Source organism: Chiloscyllium plagiosum, chromosome 50 (assembly GCF_004010195.1).
Source record: "Chiloscyllium plagiosum isolate BGI_BamShark_2017 chromosome 50, ASM401019v2, whole genome shotgun sequence".
NCBI lineage: Eukaryota > Metazoa > Chordata > Chondrichthyes > Orectolobiformes > Hemiscylliidae > Chiloscyllium > Chiloscyllium plagiosum.
Genome location: NC_057759.1, coordinates 5,204,210 through 5,222,881, shown reverse-complemented (window position 1 = coordinate 5,222,881; position 18,672 = coordinate 5,204,210). Strand labels below are relative to the sequence as shown.

General features: G+C 44.3%; 1 protein-coding gene across 4 annotated transcripts in view; it reads left to right on the top strand.

Annotated features, from left to right (window-relative positions):
- The window catches only part of LOC122544520 (high affinity immunoglobulin gamma Fc receptor I-like), a 223,148-nt gene that overhangs the window by 125,579 nt on the left and 78,897 nt on the right, over positions 1–18,672 (top strand). The window lies entirely within an intron of this gene.

Sequence of the window (18,672 nt, the reverse complement as noted above, 5' to 3'; positions counted from 1 at the left end):
ACACAGACACGGGGAGAATGTGCAAACTCCACACAGTCAGTCGCCTGAGGCGGGAATTGAACCCAGGTCTCTGGCGCTGTGAGGCAGCAGTGCTAACCACTGTGCCACCGTGCCACCCACTGCCACCGTGCATGAATCACAAAAGGTAAAGCAAGCAATTCAGAAAGCTAAAAAAAATTACCATTCATTGCAAGGGGAATAAGTTTAGACGAAAGGTTATGATTCAGTTATACAGGATATCGATGAGATCACATATGGAATTCTTTGTACTGTACTGGTCTTCTTATCTATTTTTTCCATTCACTGGATGAGAGTATTGCTGGCTAGGCAGCATTTATTACCCATCCCTAATTGCCCAGAGGGCAGTTAAGAGTCAAGCACAATGCTGTGGGTCTGGTGTCACAAGGATGCCAGACCAGGTAAGACCAGCTCGGATTTTCCAACAATCAACAGTGGATTAATGATCATCATTAGATTATTAATGCTGGTTTTTTTTCCTTTTATTGAATTCAAATTCCACCATTTGCCATGGCAGGATTCAAACATTACCAAAACATTACCCGGGTCTCAGGATTTACAGTCCAGTGATAATACCACTAGGCCATTGCATTCCCTGAAGAACGTAAATACATTGGAGGCAGTTCACAGAAGGTTTATTTGACTCATACCTGAAATAGGAAGATTGTCTTATGAGAAAAGGCTACATAGGCAATGCTTGTGTTCACTGATGTTTTGTAGACTAAGAAGCAACTTTATTGAAACACATTCCAGAGGACTCTTAACAGGATGGATGTTGTCATGACAATGGACCACAACCTAAAAACAGTTACAGATATATTGATCTCTTAGGTGCAACATATGTTTATTTTTAATAGCAATCGTATCTAAAAATTCAGTAATTACACAGATTCCTGAGAGGAACTATTGGATGTTGCACCTGAAGAGTATCAACAGTACCTCAGACAGCAATATTTCAAAATAAAAGATGGTATGCAAAACCTGAACTGCAATATCCTGTGACTACAGAGATAATGAGGGACCATTATCTCTATAGTCATACCCTATAGTCATAACACATTTAAGTAGCAAATAAACTCATTGCTTCTTGAACTTAAAAAAACTTGGTTTGATTAACCCCTTTCAAGATATAAATACATTTGGTTTGGATAAAAATATCCACGAAGCAAGGGATGCTTTCTAAATTAACCGTGCTGTAAACAATGGAGGGAAGGGTTGAGTAAAGAACAGGAGACAGTACCTCCTCACCAACATAACCTGCTCCTTGTGCATATGTCTATTTGTTTATCATAATGAAACACGTCCCCCAACACTAGCATACCCACATTCAACACATACAGGCCAGGTGCTGCAATTAGTTTTTAATGCCCATTTTTACCTTTTGCCTAGAACTAACTTTCTTTCACCTCATATTATGTCCACAGTTTGGGACACAACCCATAACCAGAACAGAATTGCAATGACATGGGCACCCTTGTTTGGGGACCATTAACCTGTGGCAAGGATGTTTCCTCTTATGAGAAAATGTATGACAATGTATAAACCCTTTAAGGTGGAGGTGAAGAGAGATATTTTCTCACTGAAGGCAGTGAAAGTGAAGGTGCATGTTGATTGACTCTTGGTAAGTAAGGAGGGAATGTGGAATAAATCAGAATTATCATGGCCTTATTGACTGGCACAGCAGATTCCAATAGCTGACTCCTGCCCCTTGTTTGTATGTTCATGTGCTGGAGATCTCCAATAAAAACAAAAGTGCTGGAGACATTTAGCATATCTGGCATCATTTGTGAAGAGAGAAAGAACAGTACTAACATTTCCAATCCAGTGTATTGGAACTGTCTAAAGAAGAGTCTTATTGAACTTGACAGTTTGTTTCTGTCTCCACAGGTGCTGTTAGAACTATCGCATTTTAATGTTCTTGAGTTGTTCAGTTTAACCTAGACCACAGTAGGTTTGGATGCTTTGGATGAACAATAGCCATGTGTTTTGCAGATCTCAATGTTGGCTGTTTTTCTCCAATAGCATTACCTTTGGGAGTAGTGCCCTTCTTGAGAAAGCAGGCAGAGCTTTCTCTAGTTACAAATCCATCTGTCTAGCTCTGCTACAAACAATTACTTGATATTCAACAACAGGAATTGCTAGAGAAACTTTGCAGGTCTGGCAGCATCTGTGGAGAGAAAGCAGAGTCAATATTTTGGGTTCAGTGGTCCTTCATCAGAACTGTTATAGATTTGTTTCAGATTTCTAGGATCTGCAGTTCTTTGTTTTAGTTTATTTGAAATATGAGCCTTGTTGTTTCTTCCCACATATCAGTTCACTGTCTCCAAACTGGAAAATGGCAGGGGATTTTTTTTTTCATCTTCCGCATGAGAACATCATGTAAAGTCAGGCAGGAAATGCAGGTTCTGTGTCTAATGATAACATGTCAATTTCAGGAGAGACTGGTCATTTGTTTATTTCACAAATTTTCTCATGTAGCGGGACCTGTGGACAGCTGATTACTGTGACTATTTTCAGTTAGTACTTTTCATTTCTAAAACTATTCCAGTTTGAGAAGTTGCCAGGTATTACTCATCTGATAATGTAATTTGGAAATTGATAATCCATATTTTATCCATATTGGTGACAATATTTGAGTATGCCTGAGGTTAGTTATTCCAATTCCCTTTGGGGTCGGACCAATTTTAATGAATTCTATCTTTTATTCTAAGAACTTATAGTTATATCTCATAGAGGAGGCCTGGAGAGACATAACTATTCAGTAAAATGTTCCTATAATGTTAAATATAAATTAATTGTTCACATTTAATTCCATACGGTGACAGTGACATTATGACACAGTGATACATTAACGCAGTGACACATTAACACATTACCACAGTAATACATTAACACAGTAACACATTACCACAGTAACACATTAACTACAATAACACATTAACACAGTAACACATTACCACATTAACATAGTAACACAGTAAAACATTGCCACAGTAACACATTAACACAGTAATACATTAACGCATTAACAGAGTAACACATTACTACAGTAACACATTAACAGAGTAACAGATTAGCACAGTAATACATTACCAGAGTAACACATTAACACATTGGGGGCTGAATCTTTTTTTTGTCCAAGTGTCCGGTCGTGTTGAGTTGTTTGAAAGAGATTTTGTCCAGGAGCCCAGGTGAGATTTCATGCTGTGTATTAATAAACTCACATCATTAACTATCTATCTTACTCCCATTCCTCTTGTCTGATTCTATTCCCACCTTGGATCAACTCACACTGCAGGGATATCTCATAAATTACTGGCTTTCGTGGTGCCAGTGCAATCTTTAAAAGACTGTTGTGCGCAGGGACAAGCTCTGTCAGTCTGGAACTGCTCTGCATCATTCCTGATATTTGCCCCAGACATGTCAGAAATGGGGAAATCAGTGTCCCACCTTTGTGTGGAGGAAACTGGGGGTGCTACTGAACAGGGTGGTGCGGGTGGTGCAAAGTAGGGATGGGGGGTGGGGGTGGGGAGAGCTATGCTTCCTCTTCCCCAGGAACACACATTAGGCCCAATCACCACCTAGTCTGAGATTGCCACCTGGGTTAAAGCAGTCTCAGCCATCTGGAGGAATACCCAGCTTCTGTATGAAGAAGATTAGGTAAGGTAGATGCCATTATCTCCTCTCTGATACCTCAGACTTACTTACAGTCTGTACTGCACCCAGCTCCCACTAAGGCTCATTCTATAACAGTCTCACTATTGACTGCAACATCTTTCCACACTCACTGTCACCCTCCCCAACCTGACATCATTAACCCCTGCATTCCCTCTGTACTGCCTACTCTCCTGCTTGGAACACCTCCCAGCTGCACCAACAGTAATAGTCGTGCCACCACTTCCATCTCCTGTAATAACTGCCTGTCTCTCATTCTAAGAGGGAAACACTTCACAGTAGGGTGGAAAGTGTCAAGGGAATTGGTGGGTTGCCCAATATCCAGTTGCTCGCTCTTCCTGACCCTGATCTCCCTGACTGTATCCAAGCCCTTGGACTGGTATCGGGGATTACCCTTGACTGACTGTGCTGGCAGCCCCTGAGTGAAGGCTATCTCCCTTCTCTTGACTGAAAGCTGCAGGCCATCATGACAAGCTTCTTGGCTTGATGTCTGTGCTAAACAGCACAGCAAAACAGAAATACCGTGAACCTGCTTCCTTTCATTAGGGAGGGGAAATGTCCAAAGAAAATGAGAGGCCAGGGTACTGAGGGTATCAAGGTAGACACAGAGTGAGTGAGTGCTATGACAGTAGGTGAACACCCTGGAGTTACCACCTGGTTCAGTCCATGAGCTAGGTGTGTCTCCCTGAGCACACAATATCCTTGCTATAGGATTTCAATGAGAGCTGCCAGTACAGCCTGAGGGGCAGCCCTGAAGTATAGAAACATCCAGTAAGTGCACTGATGATTTTCTGTGAGGGTTTTTCTTGGAGACTGTCACATGTCAGATGCCAATGTCTGTGGACGAGTGGCAGTGCCCATGGATCATCTCCTGCCACGTTGGTGCCTGGTGTCCAACATGGAGGTCCTTTTGAGTGAGCAGCGAGCTGAATACGCCAGATACCCTCTCTGATTTCCATATCAAGAATTTGTGATGTCCAGCTTGTTTGGCACATTCAGTCAATAGGAATCTGAATATTACTGAGGAGAGCTGTATCATTAATAAGGTGCTTTACAAACTGGAATCCTCCTTTCATTGGCAACTTGCTGTTACTTCACTGTGCAGCAACTGGCATGAACGATGCAGCAAGTTGCTCCTGACATCAAGAAAGACCTTACTAGCCTTCTTTCACAACTCGGTCACAATCTCACCTCATGAATGTCACTCAGGACCTCATAAAATTCCACCATTGTGTTTGTACTTTATATTATATCACATTTAATTCACTCACCTGTTCAATTGTGCATGTCTTCCTCTTTATTTCAAAGTTGTCTGAAATTCAAATAACAATGTGATTGGGCTCATATGCTTGATCAATATATCTCCTTCCCAGAACAAACTTTCTTATTTATTGGTAAACATTGTTTTCATGTCGTGAAATAGTTAAATGGCTTCAATCTTTACAGACCATTTGATCCAATTGACCAGTGCCACGTAATTGATTTCTCATTGGTTTTTGCTATGGGACATTAGTTCCATTCCTAAGGGAGGACATTCTCACACACATCCCAAAAGCTTTTGGATGAGTGCAGGTTTTAACTTGACTGGTACATTTTCATGCAGCTACAGGTAAACATAAAAGCTAAGGTTACAAACATTCACTTAGAGTCTCAAACAATTGAAGTTATATCAAGTTGGGTTAAAGCTGCAGAATTTGATCCATAGCTTGATAATTCCATAAATTGTGGTACGAAAATATGTTTTGTTCCCGTATTAATGCTACTTCTTTTCTGCAGAACCAGTCATTGCAATCGTAGCTGTAGTATGTGTGGTCGTACCAATTTGCATTGTTGGAGTTTACTTAATCAGAAGAAAACAACAAATGGCCAAAGGTAAGTAAGAACTTTAAATTGTTGAATTCAAATTTAGAAAATTATAATTGAGTGCAAACTCCTCGCAGCAATTTTTAACTTTGTCTTTCCAATCTCATACATGTCTTGTGATGAACTCTCAACAACAGGACTGAGGTATGAATGGGCTTTTCTCAGTTTTTGGGCAAATTTGTTGTAACTTCTGCTCATTTAATGAAACATTCACAGTTTCTTCTTTTCTTTTAATAACTATAGCGATAATAGTGCTCAACTAACACAGGAAAATGAATGTAAGTGACTTGAATTATTCTCCACCTCTACCAAGTCTGTTTTTAATCAGAGTTGAAACTAAAATCACGCGATGCGTATCCATTCTTCTGTCTAGGTGTTGCATACGCAGTGGTTCCCAGAAGGGAAAAGTCGGTTGAAAAGGAACTTGTTGCCTACTCAGTGACAGAGGTTCCAGCACCACCAAGCCAGTCAAGGCCTGACAAAGGGAAGGAGAAAATCCACACAACCTCTGCTTCCACAGAGCATGTGTATTGTTTGATCAAAGAGCCAGCAGTTAAAGGGTAAACAGCTAGCCATATTCTTACTGACAAAACTGACAGCAGGGAAGTTTATGGAGGATCAGAAAATGATTTAAATTGTGTGGAAGCCCATACTGACAGATGGGTTCTTCTCTACCATGACCCTCCTAGAAGACCATAACAATTAGGAGATGCCAATGTTGGACCGGGGTGGACAAAGTTAACAATCACACAACACCAGGTTATAGTGCAACAGGTTTAATTGGAAGCACTAGCTTTTGGAGCTGCTAAAGATGTGCGGGTTAGATGGATTGCTCACAGTGTCCAGGGTTGTGCAGGTTAGGTGGATTAGCCATGGGAAATGTAGGGTTACAGGGATAGGATGGGGTACTCTGCGGACTCAATGGGTCAAATGGTCTGCTTCCACACAGTAAGGATTCTACTGTATTCCACTTCCTTTGAAACCCTGCATTATTTAAATCACTGTACATCAGCCTGTGCAGCTGGGTTACAGGGTAGGGATCTCTCTACACTCTATTAACAAGATTTCTCAACTTCAAACTCAGTGGAGCTAGGACATCTTCACTTCTCACACTTCACAGCCTGTTTGAGTCAAAGTGTCAGTTTAGCTGCTGCTCTTTACATTACTACATAGGATCACGCAGGATAGATGGCACAGGTCATTCAGCCCAACCAGTCCAAATTGGTGTTTATGCTTCACTTAAGTGTCTGCCCATTTTCCATCATCAAAATCCACAAGAGTAACCATCTATTGCCTTCTCTCTTCTAAGTTGTCCAACCTCTCATTTCATGTATCTAAACTATTCACTTTAATAACTCTGTGGTAGCGAGTTCCACATTATCACCGCAGTGGATCTAGCTGATAAAGCTTATCTCATCAAGAAAGCTTGGGGAGAAACAGAGTCAGAGTTTGTGACAAAGATGTAGAAAGCCAAAGAAACAAAGACGTAAAGAGGCAGACAGACTGAGAGAGACCTACAGACACAGGGAGTTGGATTTTCATGGAGTTGGGTGTGAAAATAGGTGCATTATGCATTCTTAGCAATGAGCTCAGATATTAATTTGGGTATTGAATTAGAGCCATAGAGGTCTACAGCATTGTAAAAGACCCTTTGGACCATCTAATTATTCTAGTATCTAACTACCTAACTAGTCTAATCCCATTTTCCACCTTCTGGACCTGTTAAAGAAATAAAGTATAAAAGTAGTTACTGCAACTGTACAAAGTACTAGTGAGACCACACCTGGAGTATTGTGTACAATTTTAGTCTCCTTACTTGAGGAGAGATGTAATTATATTGAAGACAGTTCAGTGGAGATTCACAAGATTGATTCTAGAGATCTCTTATAAAGAGCGGTTGAGCAATTTAGCCCTAAACTCTCTGGAGTTTAGAAGAATTAATGGAGATCTAATTAAGATTAAGAAGATGCTAAGAGGGATGGATAAAGTAGATGTAGACAGGATATTTCCCCTTCTGGGGTAATCTAGGTCGCAGTATTAGGGTTGGGGTAGCAGATTTAAAACAGAAATGAGGAGACATTAATTCTCTCCAAGGATCATGAATCTGTGGAATTCACTACCCCAAAGTGCAGTGGATGCTGGGACATTGAATAAATGTAAGAATTTTACACAGAGGGTGGTACACATATGGAATGAGCTGTCAGCAGAAGTGGTTGAGATGGGTGCATTCACAACATCTAAAAGGCACTTGGACAAATACATAGATAGGAAAGGGTGAGAAGAATATGGGCCAGGTGCAGAGAAATGGGGTTAATGTTGATGGGCATTTTGGTCGGCATGGACCTGTTTGGGCCAAAGGGCCTGTCTTCATGCTGTAGGACTTGATGACTCCATGACTCTAAGGAGGTAAACAGATTTTTAAATAGTAATGGGCTGAAGGATTGTGGAAAGCAGGAAGGAAAGTGAAGTTGAGGCTGAAATAAGATCTTACGTTTTTATGATGTTCTTATGTCCCTTGTTGCCCAATGTGTGACATACCAGCCTAGGTCTAAAGGCGCCCAGGTCTTTCAGTATGCTGTATGCATTATGAGGAGCTTTGGCACCCAGGGTAAGAAATTGTTTGTTTGGTTGACATTTCTGGTATCCTGTGTTGGGAGTGCGGTGCTGGAAAAGTTGGTCAGGCAGCATCCGAGGAGCTGGAAAATCGACGTTCTGGTCTGGAGCCCTTCATCAGGCCTCGGCTGGTATTGGGCAACAAGGGATATAAGAATATCGGAAAAATATAAGATCTCGTCTCATCTGGTATCCTGTCAGTTGCACAATTTTTATTTCCTCAAATGTAAAATATGTAAGGTATACTTGCAGTTTCTGCTTTTGATATTTTCAAGGGCCTGGATGATTGACATTTGCATTTTTCTTAAGTAAATCTGTCTTTTTAAAATAAATTGGAATGTTATGACTAAATGACCAACTGTTTTTATAGCTTTATTTTTAACATACCCTATTATCACTGGGGCTATTAGGTCTATACTATGGAAACATGGATATCAAAGTACCTTAACTTGGCATAAAGAGTTTGAGGGATCTTGGGAGCTGGATGGGAACAGAGCTGGTATGAGAGAAGATGGTAGGTGATTGGATTGAGGCATAAGGAACACGTGTGTAGGCTGAAGGAGTGAGACGGCATGAGTGCAAGAAAACCTTTCTGTTTTTATTTTAAGTGGGACAAAGTCCTTTTCACTGTCTCTCCATTCAGCACTCTGAAGGGACTGCTTCCTCCTTGGTACCTGGTTAACAGCTCCATCACTCCCAAATGGAGTTCTCCTTATTACCCAAGCACATCAATCCTTTTGCATCCTCCTTTCTCATAGTCTAAGAGCACAAACACTCCTTCCAAATAAAACAGTGATTTAGTTGTATTTGTTTCAATTTTATACAAGGCATTTGTTGCTCATGATGTGGTTTCCTCTACATTATGAGACTGAGACCTTCATTCAATCCACAAGCTTGACCACAAGCTCCCATTTGCCTGTCATTTTAATTGTCTACCTTTCTCCCAGTCTGACCACTCTGTCCATAACCTGCCGTAGTGTTTCAATGAAGCTCAATGCATGCTCCTCGTCTTTCATCAGGTACTTCACAGCTGTCAGACTCAACAGGAAGTTTAAACATTTTAGATCCTAACCTTTGTCCTCATTTCATTTTTATGTGTTTTTCTTTTGCTAGTTTGTAGTTTACTGTTAAAACCTTTACTTTGTGATCAGACAGCTGCTTTCCTGCCATTCACAACTCTTCCAGATAAATGTTTTATTTAATTACTTGTCGCAACACCACTCCCTTTGGCTTCCCCCCTCCCTTAACTTCCACCCTAAGACACAGCATCCCTTTCTTCCTTCTTCCCACCATCCCCAGTACATACTCCTGCCATCAATCCGTCAAAATCTTTCACATTTCTAGAGATAGCCAGCTGAAGAGAAAGAGAGAGAGAGAAACAGGGAGACAGAGAGAGAGACAGACAGACAGAGAGAGAGAGACACAGAGAGAGAGAGAGAGAGACAGAGACAGACACAGAGAGAGAGAGAGAGAGACCGAGACAGAGAGAGAGAGCGACAGAGAGACAGAGACAGACAGACAGCAGAGAGAGAGACAGAGAGAGACAGACAGACAGAGAGAGAGACAGACAGAGAGAGAGAGCGACAGAGAGACAGAGACAGACAGACAGCAGAGAGAGAGACAGAGAGAGACAGACAGACAGAGAGAGAGACAGACAGAGAGAGAGAGCGACAGAGAGACAGAGACAGACAGACAGCAGAGAGAGAGACAGAGAGCCATTGCAATCCCGCACATCCATGACCTTACATCATAGATAGGTCACGACTAACCCACCCAAGCTGCTGTTATTACACACCTCTGGAGCAGGAGGGACTTTGAACCTAAGAGCTCCTGGTCCAGAGGTACGGACACGATCGCTGCGCCGCGCGAGCCAACATTGAGAGAACATGAGCGTTACCAACCTGAGCGCCGGGATATGAATCCCCATTTAACCCTTGCATTCCCATGAACATGTCGCCAGAGCCGGAGAGATTGAACGATCCAGAGGAGCCTTCCGAGAGAGGGGGTGGGGGGGAGAGAGACAGACAGAGAGAGAGAGCGACAGAGAGACAGAGACAGACAGACAGACAGACAGAGAGACACAGAGAGAGAGACAGACAGACAGACAGAGAGAGACAGAGACAGAGACAGAGAGACACAGAGAGAGAGAGACAGATAAAGAGAAACAGAGGGAGAGAGAGAAAGAAAAAGAGAGAGACAAAACAACGAAGAGGATATTGCATAATCAGCTCTCCACATACTTTAAGAAAACAAGAGCTGCAGACTGTTGTTTAACATTGCCTGAGTCTGTGTGTCTTCATATTTCATTTTGTGTTTTCATAGAGATGGAGACAAGACTGAAATTCAGGAAGTGGAAAGTAAGTAGTTTAGATCTTGGAATCTAATCACACTCTGTAAACATTCTAAAGTTTAATGGAATGAAACATCTCCCAGGTGTCCATGGTTTTTTGTAAATCTCATTAAACATGCTATCTTCTCACATCTAGGCAAAGATGACAGGAGCCATAGGGCCTCTGCACCCATCGAACTCAACAACCGGTCACTGCTCAACCAAGGAGATCCGATGGCTTTACCGACTGACCCAACGTACTCTTTGATTGGCAGCCCAGAGGAAGAGAGTCTCAGACATACAGTACCACAATCTGACATGAAGGCAAATGACCTGTTAAAAATGGAGGAAAATCCGATTTATTGTAAATAGAGGAAACCATGCCACAGTTGACTAACTGGAGGATTTCATGTTTAAATTCATAGTGGTGCATGTTTTTCACAAATATTTTAATATCTTAGACTTATCATATTCAGGAACAGGTAGTGAATATTTTCCCACTGCAGGTACCTGAAAGGGGTGGGGAGGACTGTTGCTGTGTGGCGGGATGGATGCAATTAGCTATTGCCGCACTATTTCTCCTGGCTCATATAATGGGTGTAGGAGAAATCCGATATCAAGACAAAGTTTTTGCGATCAAATTGTCAGCAACTCTGGGCTGACCCACATTCAGACTTTAGAGGTCCATCTGGCAGAGTCCAGTAGTAAAGGGTCTAACACTTGTTGTACGACATAAGTAGAAGATTGGTTTTACCCTGAACCTTGCCATAGTCTGGGAGGTGAGCTCCTAAACGATTACATCCTGTCCCCTCCCCCAAACTGCTCCATCCCCTTGTGATTGATGTTCTGTTCTTGTTGTGATGACTAGAACTCACAGACTGGGACTGAAACTAGGGTCAGGAATTTTCCTCTTTCCTTCCTGGGAGCTGGGAAGCCAGATAATGGATATGCCCACCAACTCCAAAATGATGAGGTTGCCTGGAGTGCTGCATTAATGATCACTTTAAGGACCTAATTCCATATGAACTGCAATTACTTCAGTTCCAGACAAGGTGATTCTGAGTTTGTTGAGCCGACTGGTGAACAGGTGCAGGAAGGTCAGCTTGTTGAGGTGGGTCGACAGGGGAAACAGTCCTTGATTTGTGCAGGTCCAAGGGGCTTGACCCAGGGTGCGGGACTCCTGACTATTGAGCCTCCTCACTGCCCTCTCTGGTGACCCACCTCTTCCCATGAACCCCAACCCCATAGAGCCCCCTTCCCCCCAACCCTCTCCTGCGCAAATCACACATCTCACTCATTCTGATCCTCCACCTGAGGGTCCAGCAGAAACCACTGTCCCAGCGTCTGCTGGGACTCCCTGCTTCAGCTTTGTAATTTTAGTAGATAACCAATCAGAAGCTTGATTGATGTGTGATCTGCGAGTCTTTCTGAACGAAATAGGCTGTGGGTGAACCCTTACGGTTCAACTCACCATCCACCTGTCTCAGCTTTAATTGGCCAAATGTAGTTTGTGGTGCAGCAAGATCCAATTTTTAGCCTCCATCATCAGGAGCGAGGGGACCCAGAGCTGGTGCAGTGTAGGTCTGACAAAAAGCCAATTCTACTCAGCACAAGCCGTATTAACGGAGGTCCTGGGCCTCCTCCACCACCGCTCCCTCACCACCAGACGCATGGAAGAAGAACGCCTCATCTTCCGCCTCAGAACACTTCAACCCCAGGGCATCAATGTCGATTTCAACAGCTTCCTCATTTCCCCTTCCCCCACCTCATCCTAGTTTCTAACCTCCAGCAACACTGTCCCCTTGACTTGTCCGGACTTGTCCGACCTGCCCAGCTCCTTTTCCACCTATCCACTCCACCCTCTCCTCCCTGACCTATCACCTTCATCTCCTCCCCCACTGACCTATTGTACTCTATGCTACTTTCTCCGCACCCCCACCCTCCTCTAGCTTATCTCTCCACGCTTCAGGCTCTCTGCCTTTATTCCTGATGAAGGCTTTTGCCCGAAACGTCGATTTTGCCTGTCCTCGGATGTTGCCTGAATTGCTGTGCTCTTCCAGCACCACTGATCCAGAATCTGGTTTCCAGCATCTGCAGTCATTGTTTTTACCTCGCTTAGCACAGTGCGCGCTAAAACATGCAGATAAAAAAACCTGAAGATACAGGAGATCTGAAACAAAGAAAAACAGAAACAGTGATGTTCAGAGTGGTTTTCCTTCATCACCTGACCTTTCTATGCCAGTAATGCTTTGTTGATGCTAGCTTTAACACCATATCCTTTCACCTTTTCCATCTGGGACTGTCTAGATCTCTAGAGAGTAGTCTTTTCTGTCTTGTAACATCGAGTTGTGAAAGGTGTTCTGCCCAGCTTTGCCTGACCCTCCAGGCTAACACAGCACCTCATTCAGTGTGAGAGTGACAGAGAGGGAGCCTGTAATGAAGGCTGGTCCATGAAATGGGTAATCACCCTGATATTGCTGGAGTGCTGTTTAGAATTAGTAGCGATGAGCATGGCTTGTTGACGCCTGAGGAATGTGGAGCATGAGTTTAGAGATTCACTGCGAAACTTCACAGGCTGAAAATGTGTATCAGGAAATTTGAATGACAATCGAGTGCACAATACAGGTTAACAGAGAGATACTGAGGGAGTGCTGCAGTGTCAAAGGTGCTGCCTTTGGATGAAACATTAAAGATAGGACCCCTCTCATCTGTCTGCTAGCCTTTAAGAGTCCTTTGGCATTATTTTAAGGTCAATATTTTACTTGTTATTATCACAATACTATTCAGAGAAGCTTGCTGTGTGCAGATTGGCTGCTATTTCCTATATTTCAAAGTTTCTTCATTCACTGTAATGCATACTGAAACATCTTGTGGTTATGAAAGACTCTATGACTGCAAACTGTCTTTCTGTCCATCCATCCATTTTCGGGAAAGGGGCAACAAGCAGAATTCAAATGGAAACTGACCCCTGCCGGGGCAAGTGCGTTTTCACCAACTGCAGCATAGAATCTGTTTGAAGAGATCGACCTCACTAACACAGGATGGATCCGTGGGATCCCACAGAGGGACAAAGGTATCCATTACACATCCAGGGCTGAAATTGATCTTTACCAAATGGACTTTGATTGGAATGGAAATTTGGCACAGCCTGAAACTGGCCACTGATTAACTGTGAGCTTCACACGACTGACAAAGACCAATTTAATTTCCACCACACCCATATCGGGGACTCTGGAACAAGGCTTGCTGCCGTGTGATATGCAAATATAACTTGTGCATTAAATCATTCAATAAAAATTGCTTTAAAAATCTAAATGGTGATCAGAGTAATTACTCAAGGAGTGATTTTATGCTAAGCTGATTGAATAAGTTAACCAATGCCTGTGACAATCATGACAGTCAGGCTTGGTATCTCTGGGGTTTGAGAAGATCATGACCAATCAGCACTGACCACTGCCCAAGTCCTCTCTCTCTCTACAGATATAACACTGTTCCTGTTGTCATCCTGCCTTTGTTCACTTGAATTACTCTGATCCTCTGATCTTCTTCAGAAGCTGAAGAAATGGCCTGGTGTTATTATTGCAGGACTATTAAACCGGAGAGCCAGATAATGTTCTGGGTACCTTGGTTTGAGTGGTGGGATTAGGAGTCTAATGATGACCATGAATCCATTGTTGATTGTCGGGGAAAAAAAATCCATCTGGCTCACTAACGTCCTTTAGGGAAGAAAACTACCATCCTTGCCTGGTCTGGCCTACATGTGACCCCAGACCCACAGCAATGTGATTGAGGCTTCGCTTAGGAATGAGTTATAAATGTGGTGGTGTTCCGGACGCAATGGTGTTCCAGACGTGGTGGTGTTCTGGACACGGTGGTGTTCCGGATGCGGTGGTGTTCCGGACGCAATGGTGTTCCGGAGGTGATGTTCCGGATGTGGTGGTGTTCCGGATGCGGTGGTGTTCCGGATGTGGTGGTGTTCCGGATGTGGTGGTGTTCTGGATGCGGTGGTGTTCCGGATGTGGTGGTGTTCTGGATGCTATGATGTTCCAGACGCAGTGGTGTTCCAGATGCGGTGGTGCTACTGATGCAGTGGTGTTCTGGATGGAATGATGTTCCGGACGCAATGGTGTTCCAGATGCGGTTGTGTTCTGGACGCAGTGGTGTTCTGGATGCGGTGGTGTTCCGGATGCAATGGTGTTCCGGACGTGGTGGTGTTTCGAATGTAGTGGTATTCCAGATGCGGTTGTGTTCCAGACGCGGTGGTGTTCCGGATGCGGTGGTGTTCCGGACGTGGTGGTGTTCCGAATGCAGTGGTATTCCAGATGCGGTTGTGTTCCGGATGTGGTGGTGATCCGGATGCAGTGGTGTTCTGGATGCGATGATGTTCTGGACACAATGGTGTTCTGGACGCAGTGGTGTTCTGGATGAGGTGGTGTTCCAGACGCGGTGGTGTTCTGGACGCAATGGTGTTCCGGATGCGGTGGTGTTCCGGACGCGGTGGTGTTCCGGATGCGGTGGTGTTCCGGACGCGGTGGTGTTCCAGATGCGGTGGTGTTCCGTACGCGGTGGTGTTCCAGACGCGGTGGTGTTCCAGACGCGATGGTGTTCCGGACGCGGTGGTGTTCCGGACGCGGTGGTGTTCCAGATGCGGTAGTGTTCCAGATGCGGTGGCGTTCCATTCGCAGTAGTGTTCCGGATGTGGTGGTGTTCCAGATGCGGTGGTGTTCTGGACGTGGTGGTGTTCCAGATGCAATGGTGTTCCAGATGTGTTGGCGATCCGGACATGGTGGTGTTCCGGACACGGTGTTGTTCCGGATGCAGTTGTGTTCCGGATGCGATGATGTTCCGGATGCAATGTGTTCCAGACGCGGTGGTGTTCTGGATGTGGTGGTGATCCGGATACGGTGGTGTTCTGGATGTGGTGGTGTTCCGGACGCAATGGTGTTCCAGATGCGGTGGTGTTCCAGATGTGGTGGTGTTCCAGATGCGGTCATGTTCCAGACGCGGTGGTGTTCCAGAAGCGGTGATGTTCCGGATGTGTTAGCATTCCAGATGCGGTAGTATTCCGGATGCGGTGGTGTTCCAGATGTGGTTGTGTTCCAGATGCGGTGGCGTTCCGGACGCAGTGGTGCTCCGGATGTGATGGTGTTTCAGATGCGGTGGTGTTCTGGATGCGGTGGTGTTCCGGACGCAATGATGTTCAAGATACAGTGGTGTTCTGGATGTGATGATGTTCCAGACGCAATGGTGTTCCAGATGCAATGGTGCTCCAGACAGGTGGTGTTCCGGATGCGGTGGTGTCCTGGATGCGGTGGTGTTCCGGATGCGGTGGTGTTCCAGGTGCAATGGTGATCTGGACGCGGTGGTGTTCCAGATGTTGCGGCATGTGGGTACCTGGAGTGCCTGAGTGTTTACAGACTGAGGGGTGGACTTTGTGTGAGTGCGTTTTCCTGGTGGGGGTGAGGATTCATGGCAGAGCGGGGTGGGAGGGAATAGTGGAATCAAGATGTTTCTTTTTCTTTTGGCTTTTGTATAGTAAGGTGGTACCAGAGAATGACGACTTTGTACACTCTTCACTGCACTCCTGTATTCCTGTACTCAAGTACACACGGCAATAAAATCTACATTTAAATCTAGGCCTGCTCCCTTGTACTCCTGTCACAAAAGTTGCTTGAAAAAATGCTCCGTTCTATTTAGCTCGTGCTACCTACCATTAGCAGAATGTTCCAACCCTGATTTTTGGAGTCCAATCATGAACCAAGTTCTGAAAACTGTAATGTGAACAACACAGAACAAGGATTGGAGTGAAGTGAATCCGAATGAATGCTGTACTAACACTTACAGTAAAAGTGAAGAGAGAGCAATCTGAAATAAAATCAAAGAAGTACGGAGAAATCTCAGGCTGGTGGAGCGATGTTTGTGGACAGAGAGAGAGAGAAACAGAGTTGACATTTCAAGTCAGAGTTCCCAACCCAACATACAAAGTCTCTGATTTTCCTGATAATTATGTGCCCCATTTAGACCGTGCAATGAGCAGAGATTTCTAGGCCAGTGAGGCATTTTCTTTGTTTGGTAGGAAAATGAGCCATTAACCACAATTTAAATTTGTGTTTAAAACATACATTTGTTTGTTATCTGAAAGTCAAAGCTTGCAATGAGGAACCAGTGCAGTTGTTATGCGTGTGTTGGCTGTGCTATTTGTAAACTAACTTCTCAGCTCAGCGAACATATCCTCAAGTGCCACCAGTACTCGAGCTGCTGATCGAGGAACTAGTACCAAAGCTGAACTGTTCTGAACATGTCCATCTTAGAGGGTAAGAACTAGAAACTGGTGAAAGAGAAAGGGGCCCAGAGGAAAGGTAGCCAAAACATTTGATCAGAGGGGTGGATTTTAAGATGCAAAGGCAGATGTTGTAGCTGTTGGCGGCCAGCCATCTCATCTCTGCAGAAGTTCCTCAAGGCCAGTGTCCAAGACCCAACCATCCACAGCTCCTCCATCATAGTAATAGGAAATAGTGTATTGTAATTTTATGGTAAATTAATTCTTGGTGAGAATCCTTACATTTAAGGAAAAGTTCACTGATATCATTTTTGCAAAGAAACATCTTTGTCCCAAATATTGTATTTATTTGTTTATTATCATATGTATTCTGTTACAAAATACAGCGAAACGTGTTGCATAACGTCGCCACTCTCCGGCACCATCTTGAAACACAGGAAAATAAAGACAGAAAAATGGAAAAATGGAGAAAGATGATGATTCAATTCTTCTTGTGAAGTGCTCTGCTACGGCCCATGGGCATGTGGGCCAAGCATCAGTCTGCCTTGCCCCATCGCTGCCGCTGGAATGAAAGATGCCATTCTTCGACGTCAACTCACCTCCACCAACACCCTCGCCAGTGCAGTAGCCGCTGGTGCCATTGGGTACCACACCAGCCAAAACTCAACTCCAACTGCACTGCTGCCATGAGTCCATTTTGAGGTCCTGTTGGACCAAACAGAATTGTTACCTCTGGTTTGTTGCCCGTACCATGTGCTAGCGAGGTGAGGAATGGGAGAGAGAGGAGTGGCAACATGGGTGGTGCAGGAGGGAGGGATTCAGATACCTGGATAATTTGGGCTCATTCTGGGGTGGGTGGGACCTCTACAAACAGGATGATCTACACCTGAACCAGAGGGGTACCAATATTCTGGGGGGTAAATTTGCTAATGCTCTTCGGGAGGGTTAAAACTAATTGAGCAGGGGGATGGGAACCTAAATTGTAGTTTCAGTGTCCAGGAGGTTGACAGTAGTGAGTCAGAAATATGGTTTCAAGGGAGAAAGAGTGCACTGGCAAGCAGGAAGGTGGTTTGAAGTGTGTCTAATTCAATGCCAGGAACACCTGGAGTAAGGTGGGTGAACTTGCAGCATGGGTTGGTATCTGGGACTTTGATGTTGTGGCCAGTTCAGAGACATGGATAGAGCAGGGACAGGAATGAGTGTTGCAGGTTCCAGGATTTAGATGTTTCAGTAAGAACAGGGAAGATGGTAAAAGAGGGGGCGGTGTGGCATTGTTAGTCAAGGACAGTATTACAGTGCAGAAAGGACGTTTGAGGACTCTTGTACTGAGGTAGTATGGGATGAGGTTAAAAACAGGAAATGAGAGGTCACCCTCTGATGAGTATTCTATAGGCCTCTGAATAGTTCCAGTGATGTAGAGGAAAGGAGAGCAAAGATGATCCTGGAGAGGAGCGAGAAAGACAGGGTAGTTATGGGGGTCTTTAACTTTCCAAAAATTGACTGGGAATACTGTAGTTTGAGTACTTAAGATGGGTTAGTTTTTGTCCAATGTGTGCAGGAGGGTTTCCTGACACAGTATGTAGACAAGGAGAAAGTGAGGACTGCAGATGCTGGAGATCAGAGCTGAAAATGTGGTGCTGGAAAAGCGCAGTAGGTCAGGCAGCATCAAAGGAGCAGGAGAATCGACATTTCGGGCATAAGCCCTTCTTCAGGAATGAGGAGGGTGTGCCAAGCAGGCTAAGATAAAAGATGGGGAGGGGCGTTGGGTATGCGATAGGTGGAAGGAGGTTAAGGTGAGGGTGATAGGCTGGAGAGGGGGTGAGGGCGGAGAGGTCGGGGAGAAGATTGCAGGTCAAGAAGGCGGTGCTGAGTCCGAGGATTGGGACTGAGAAAA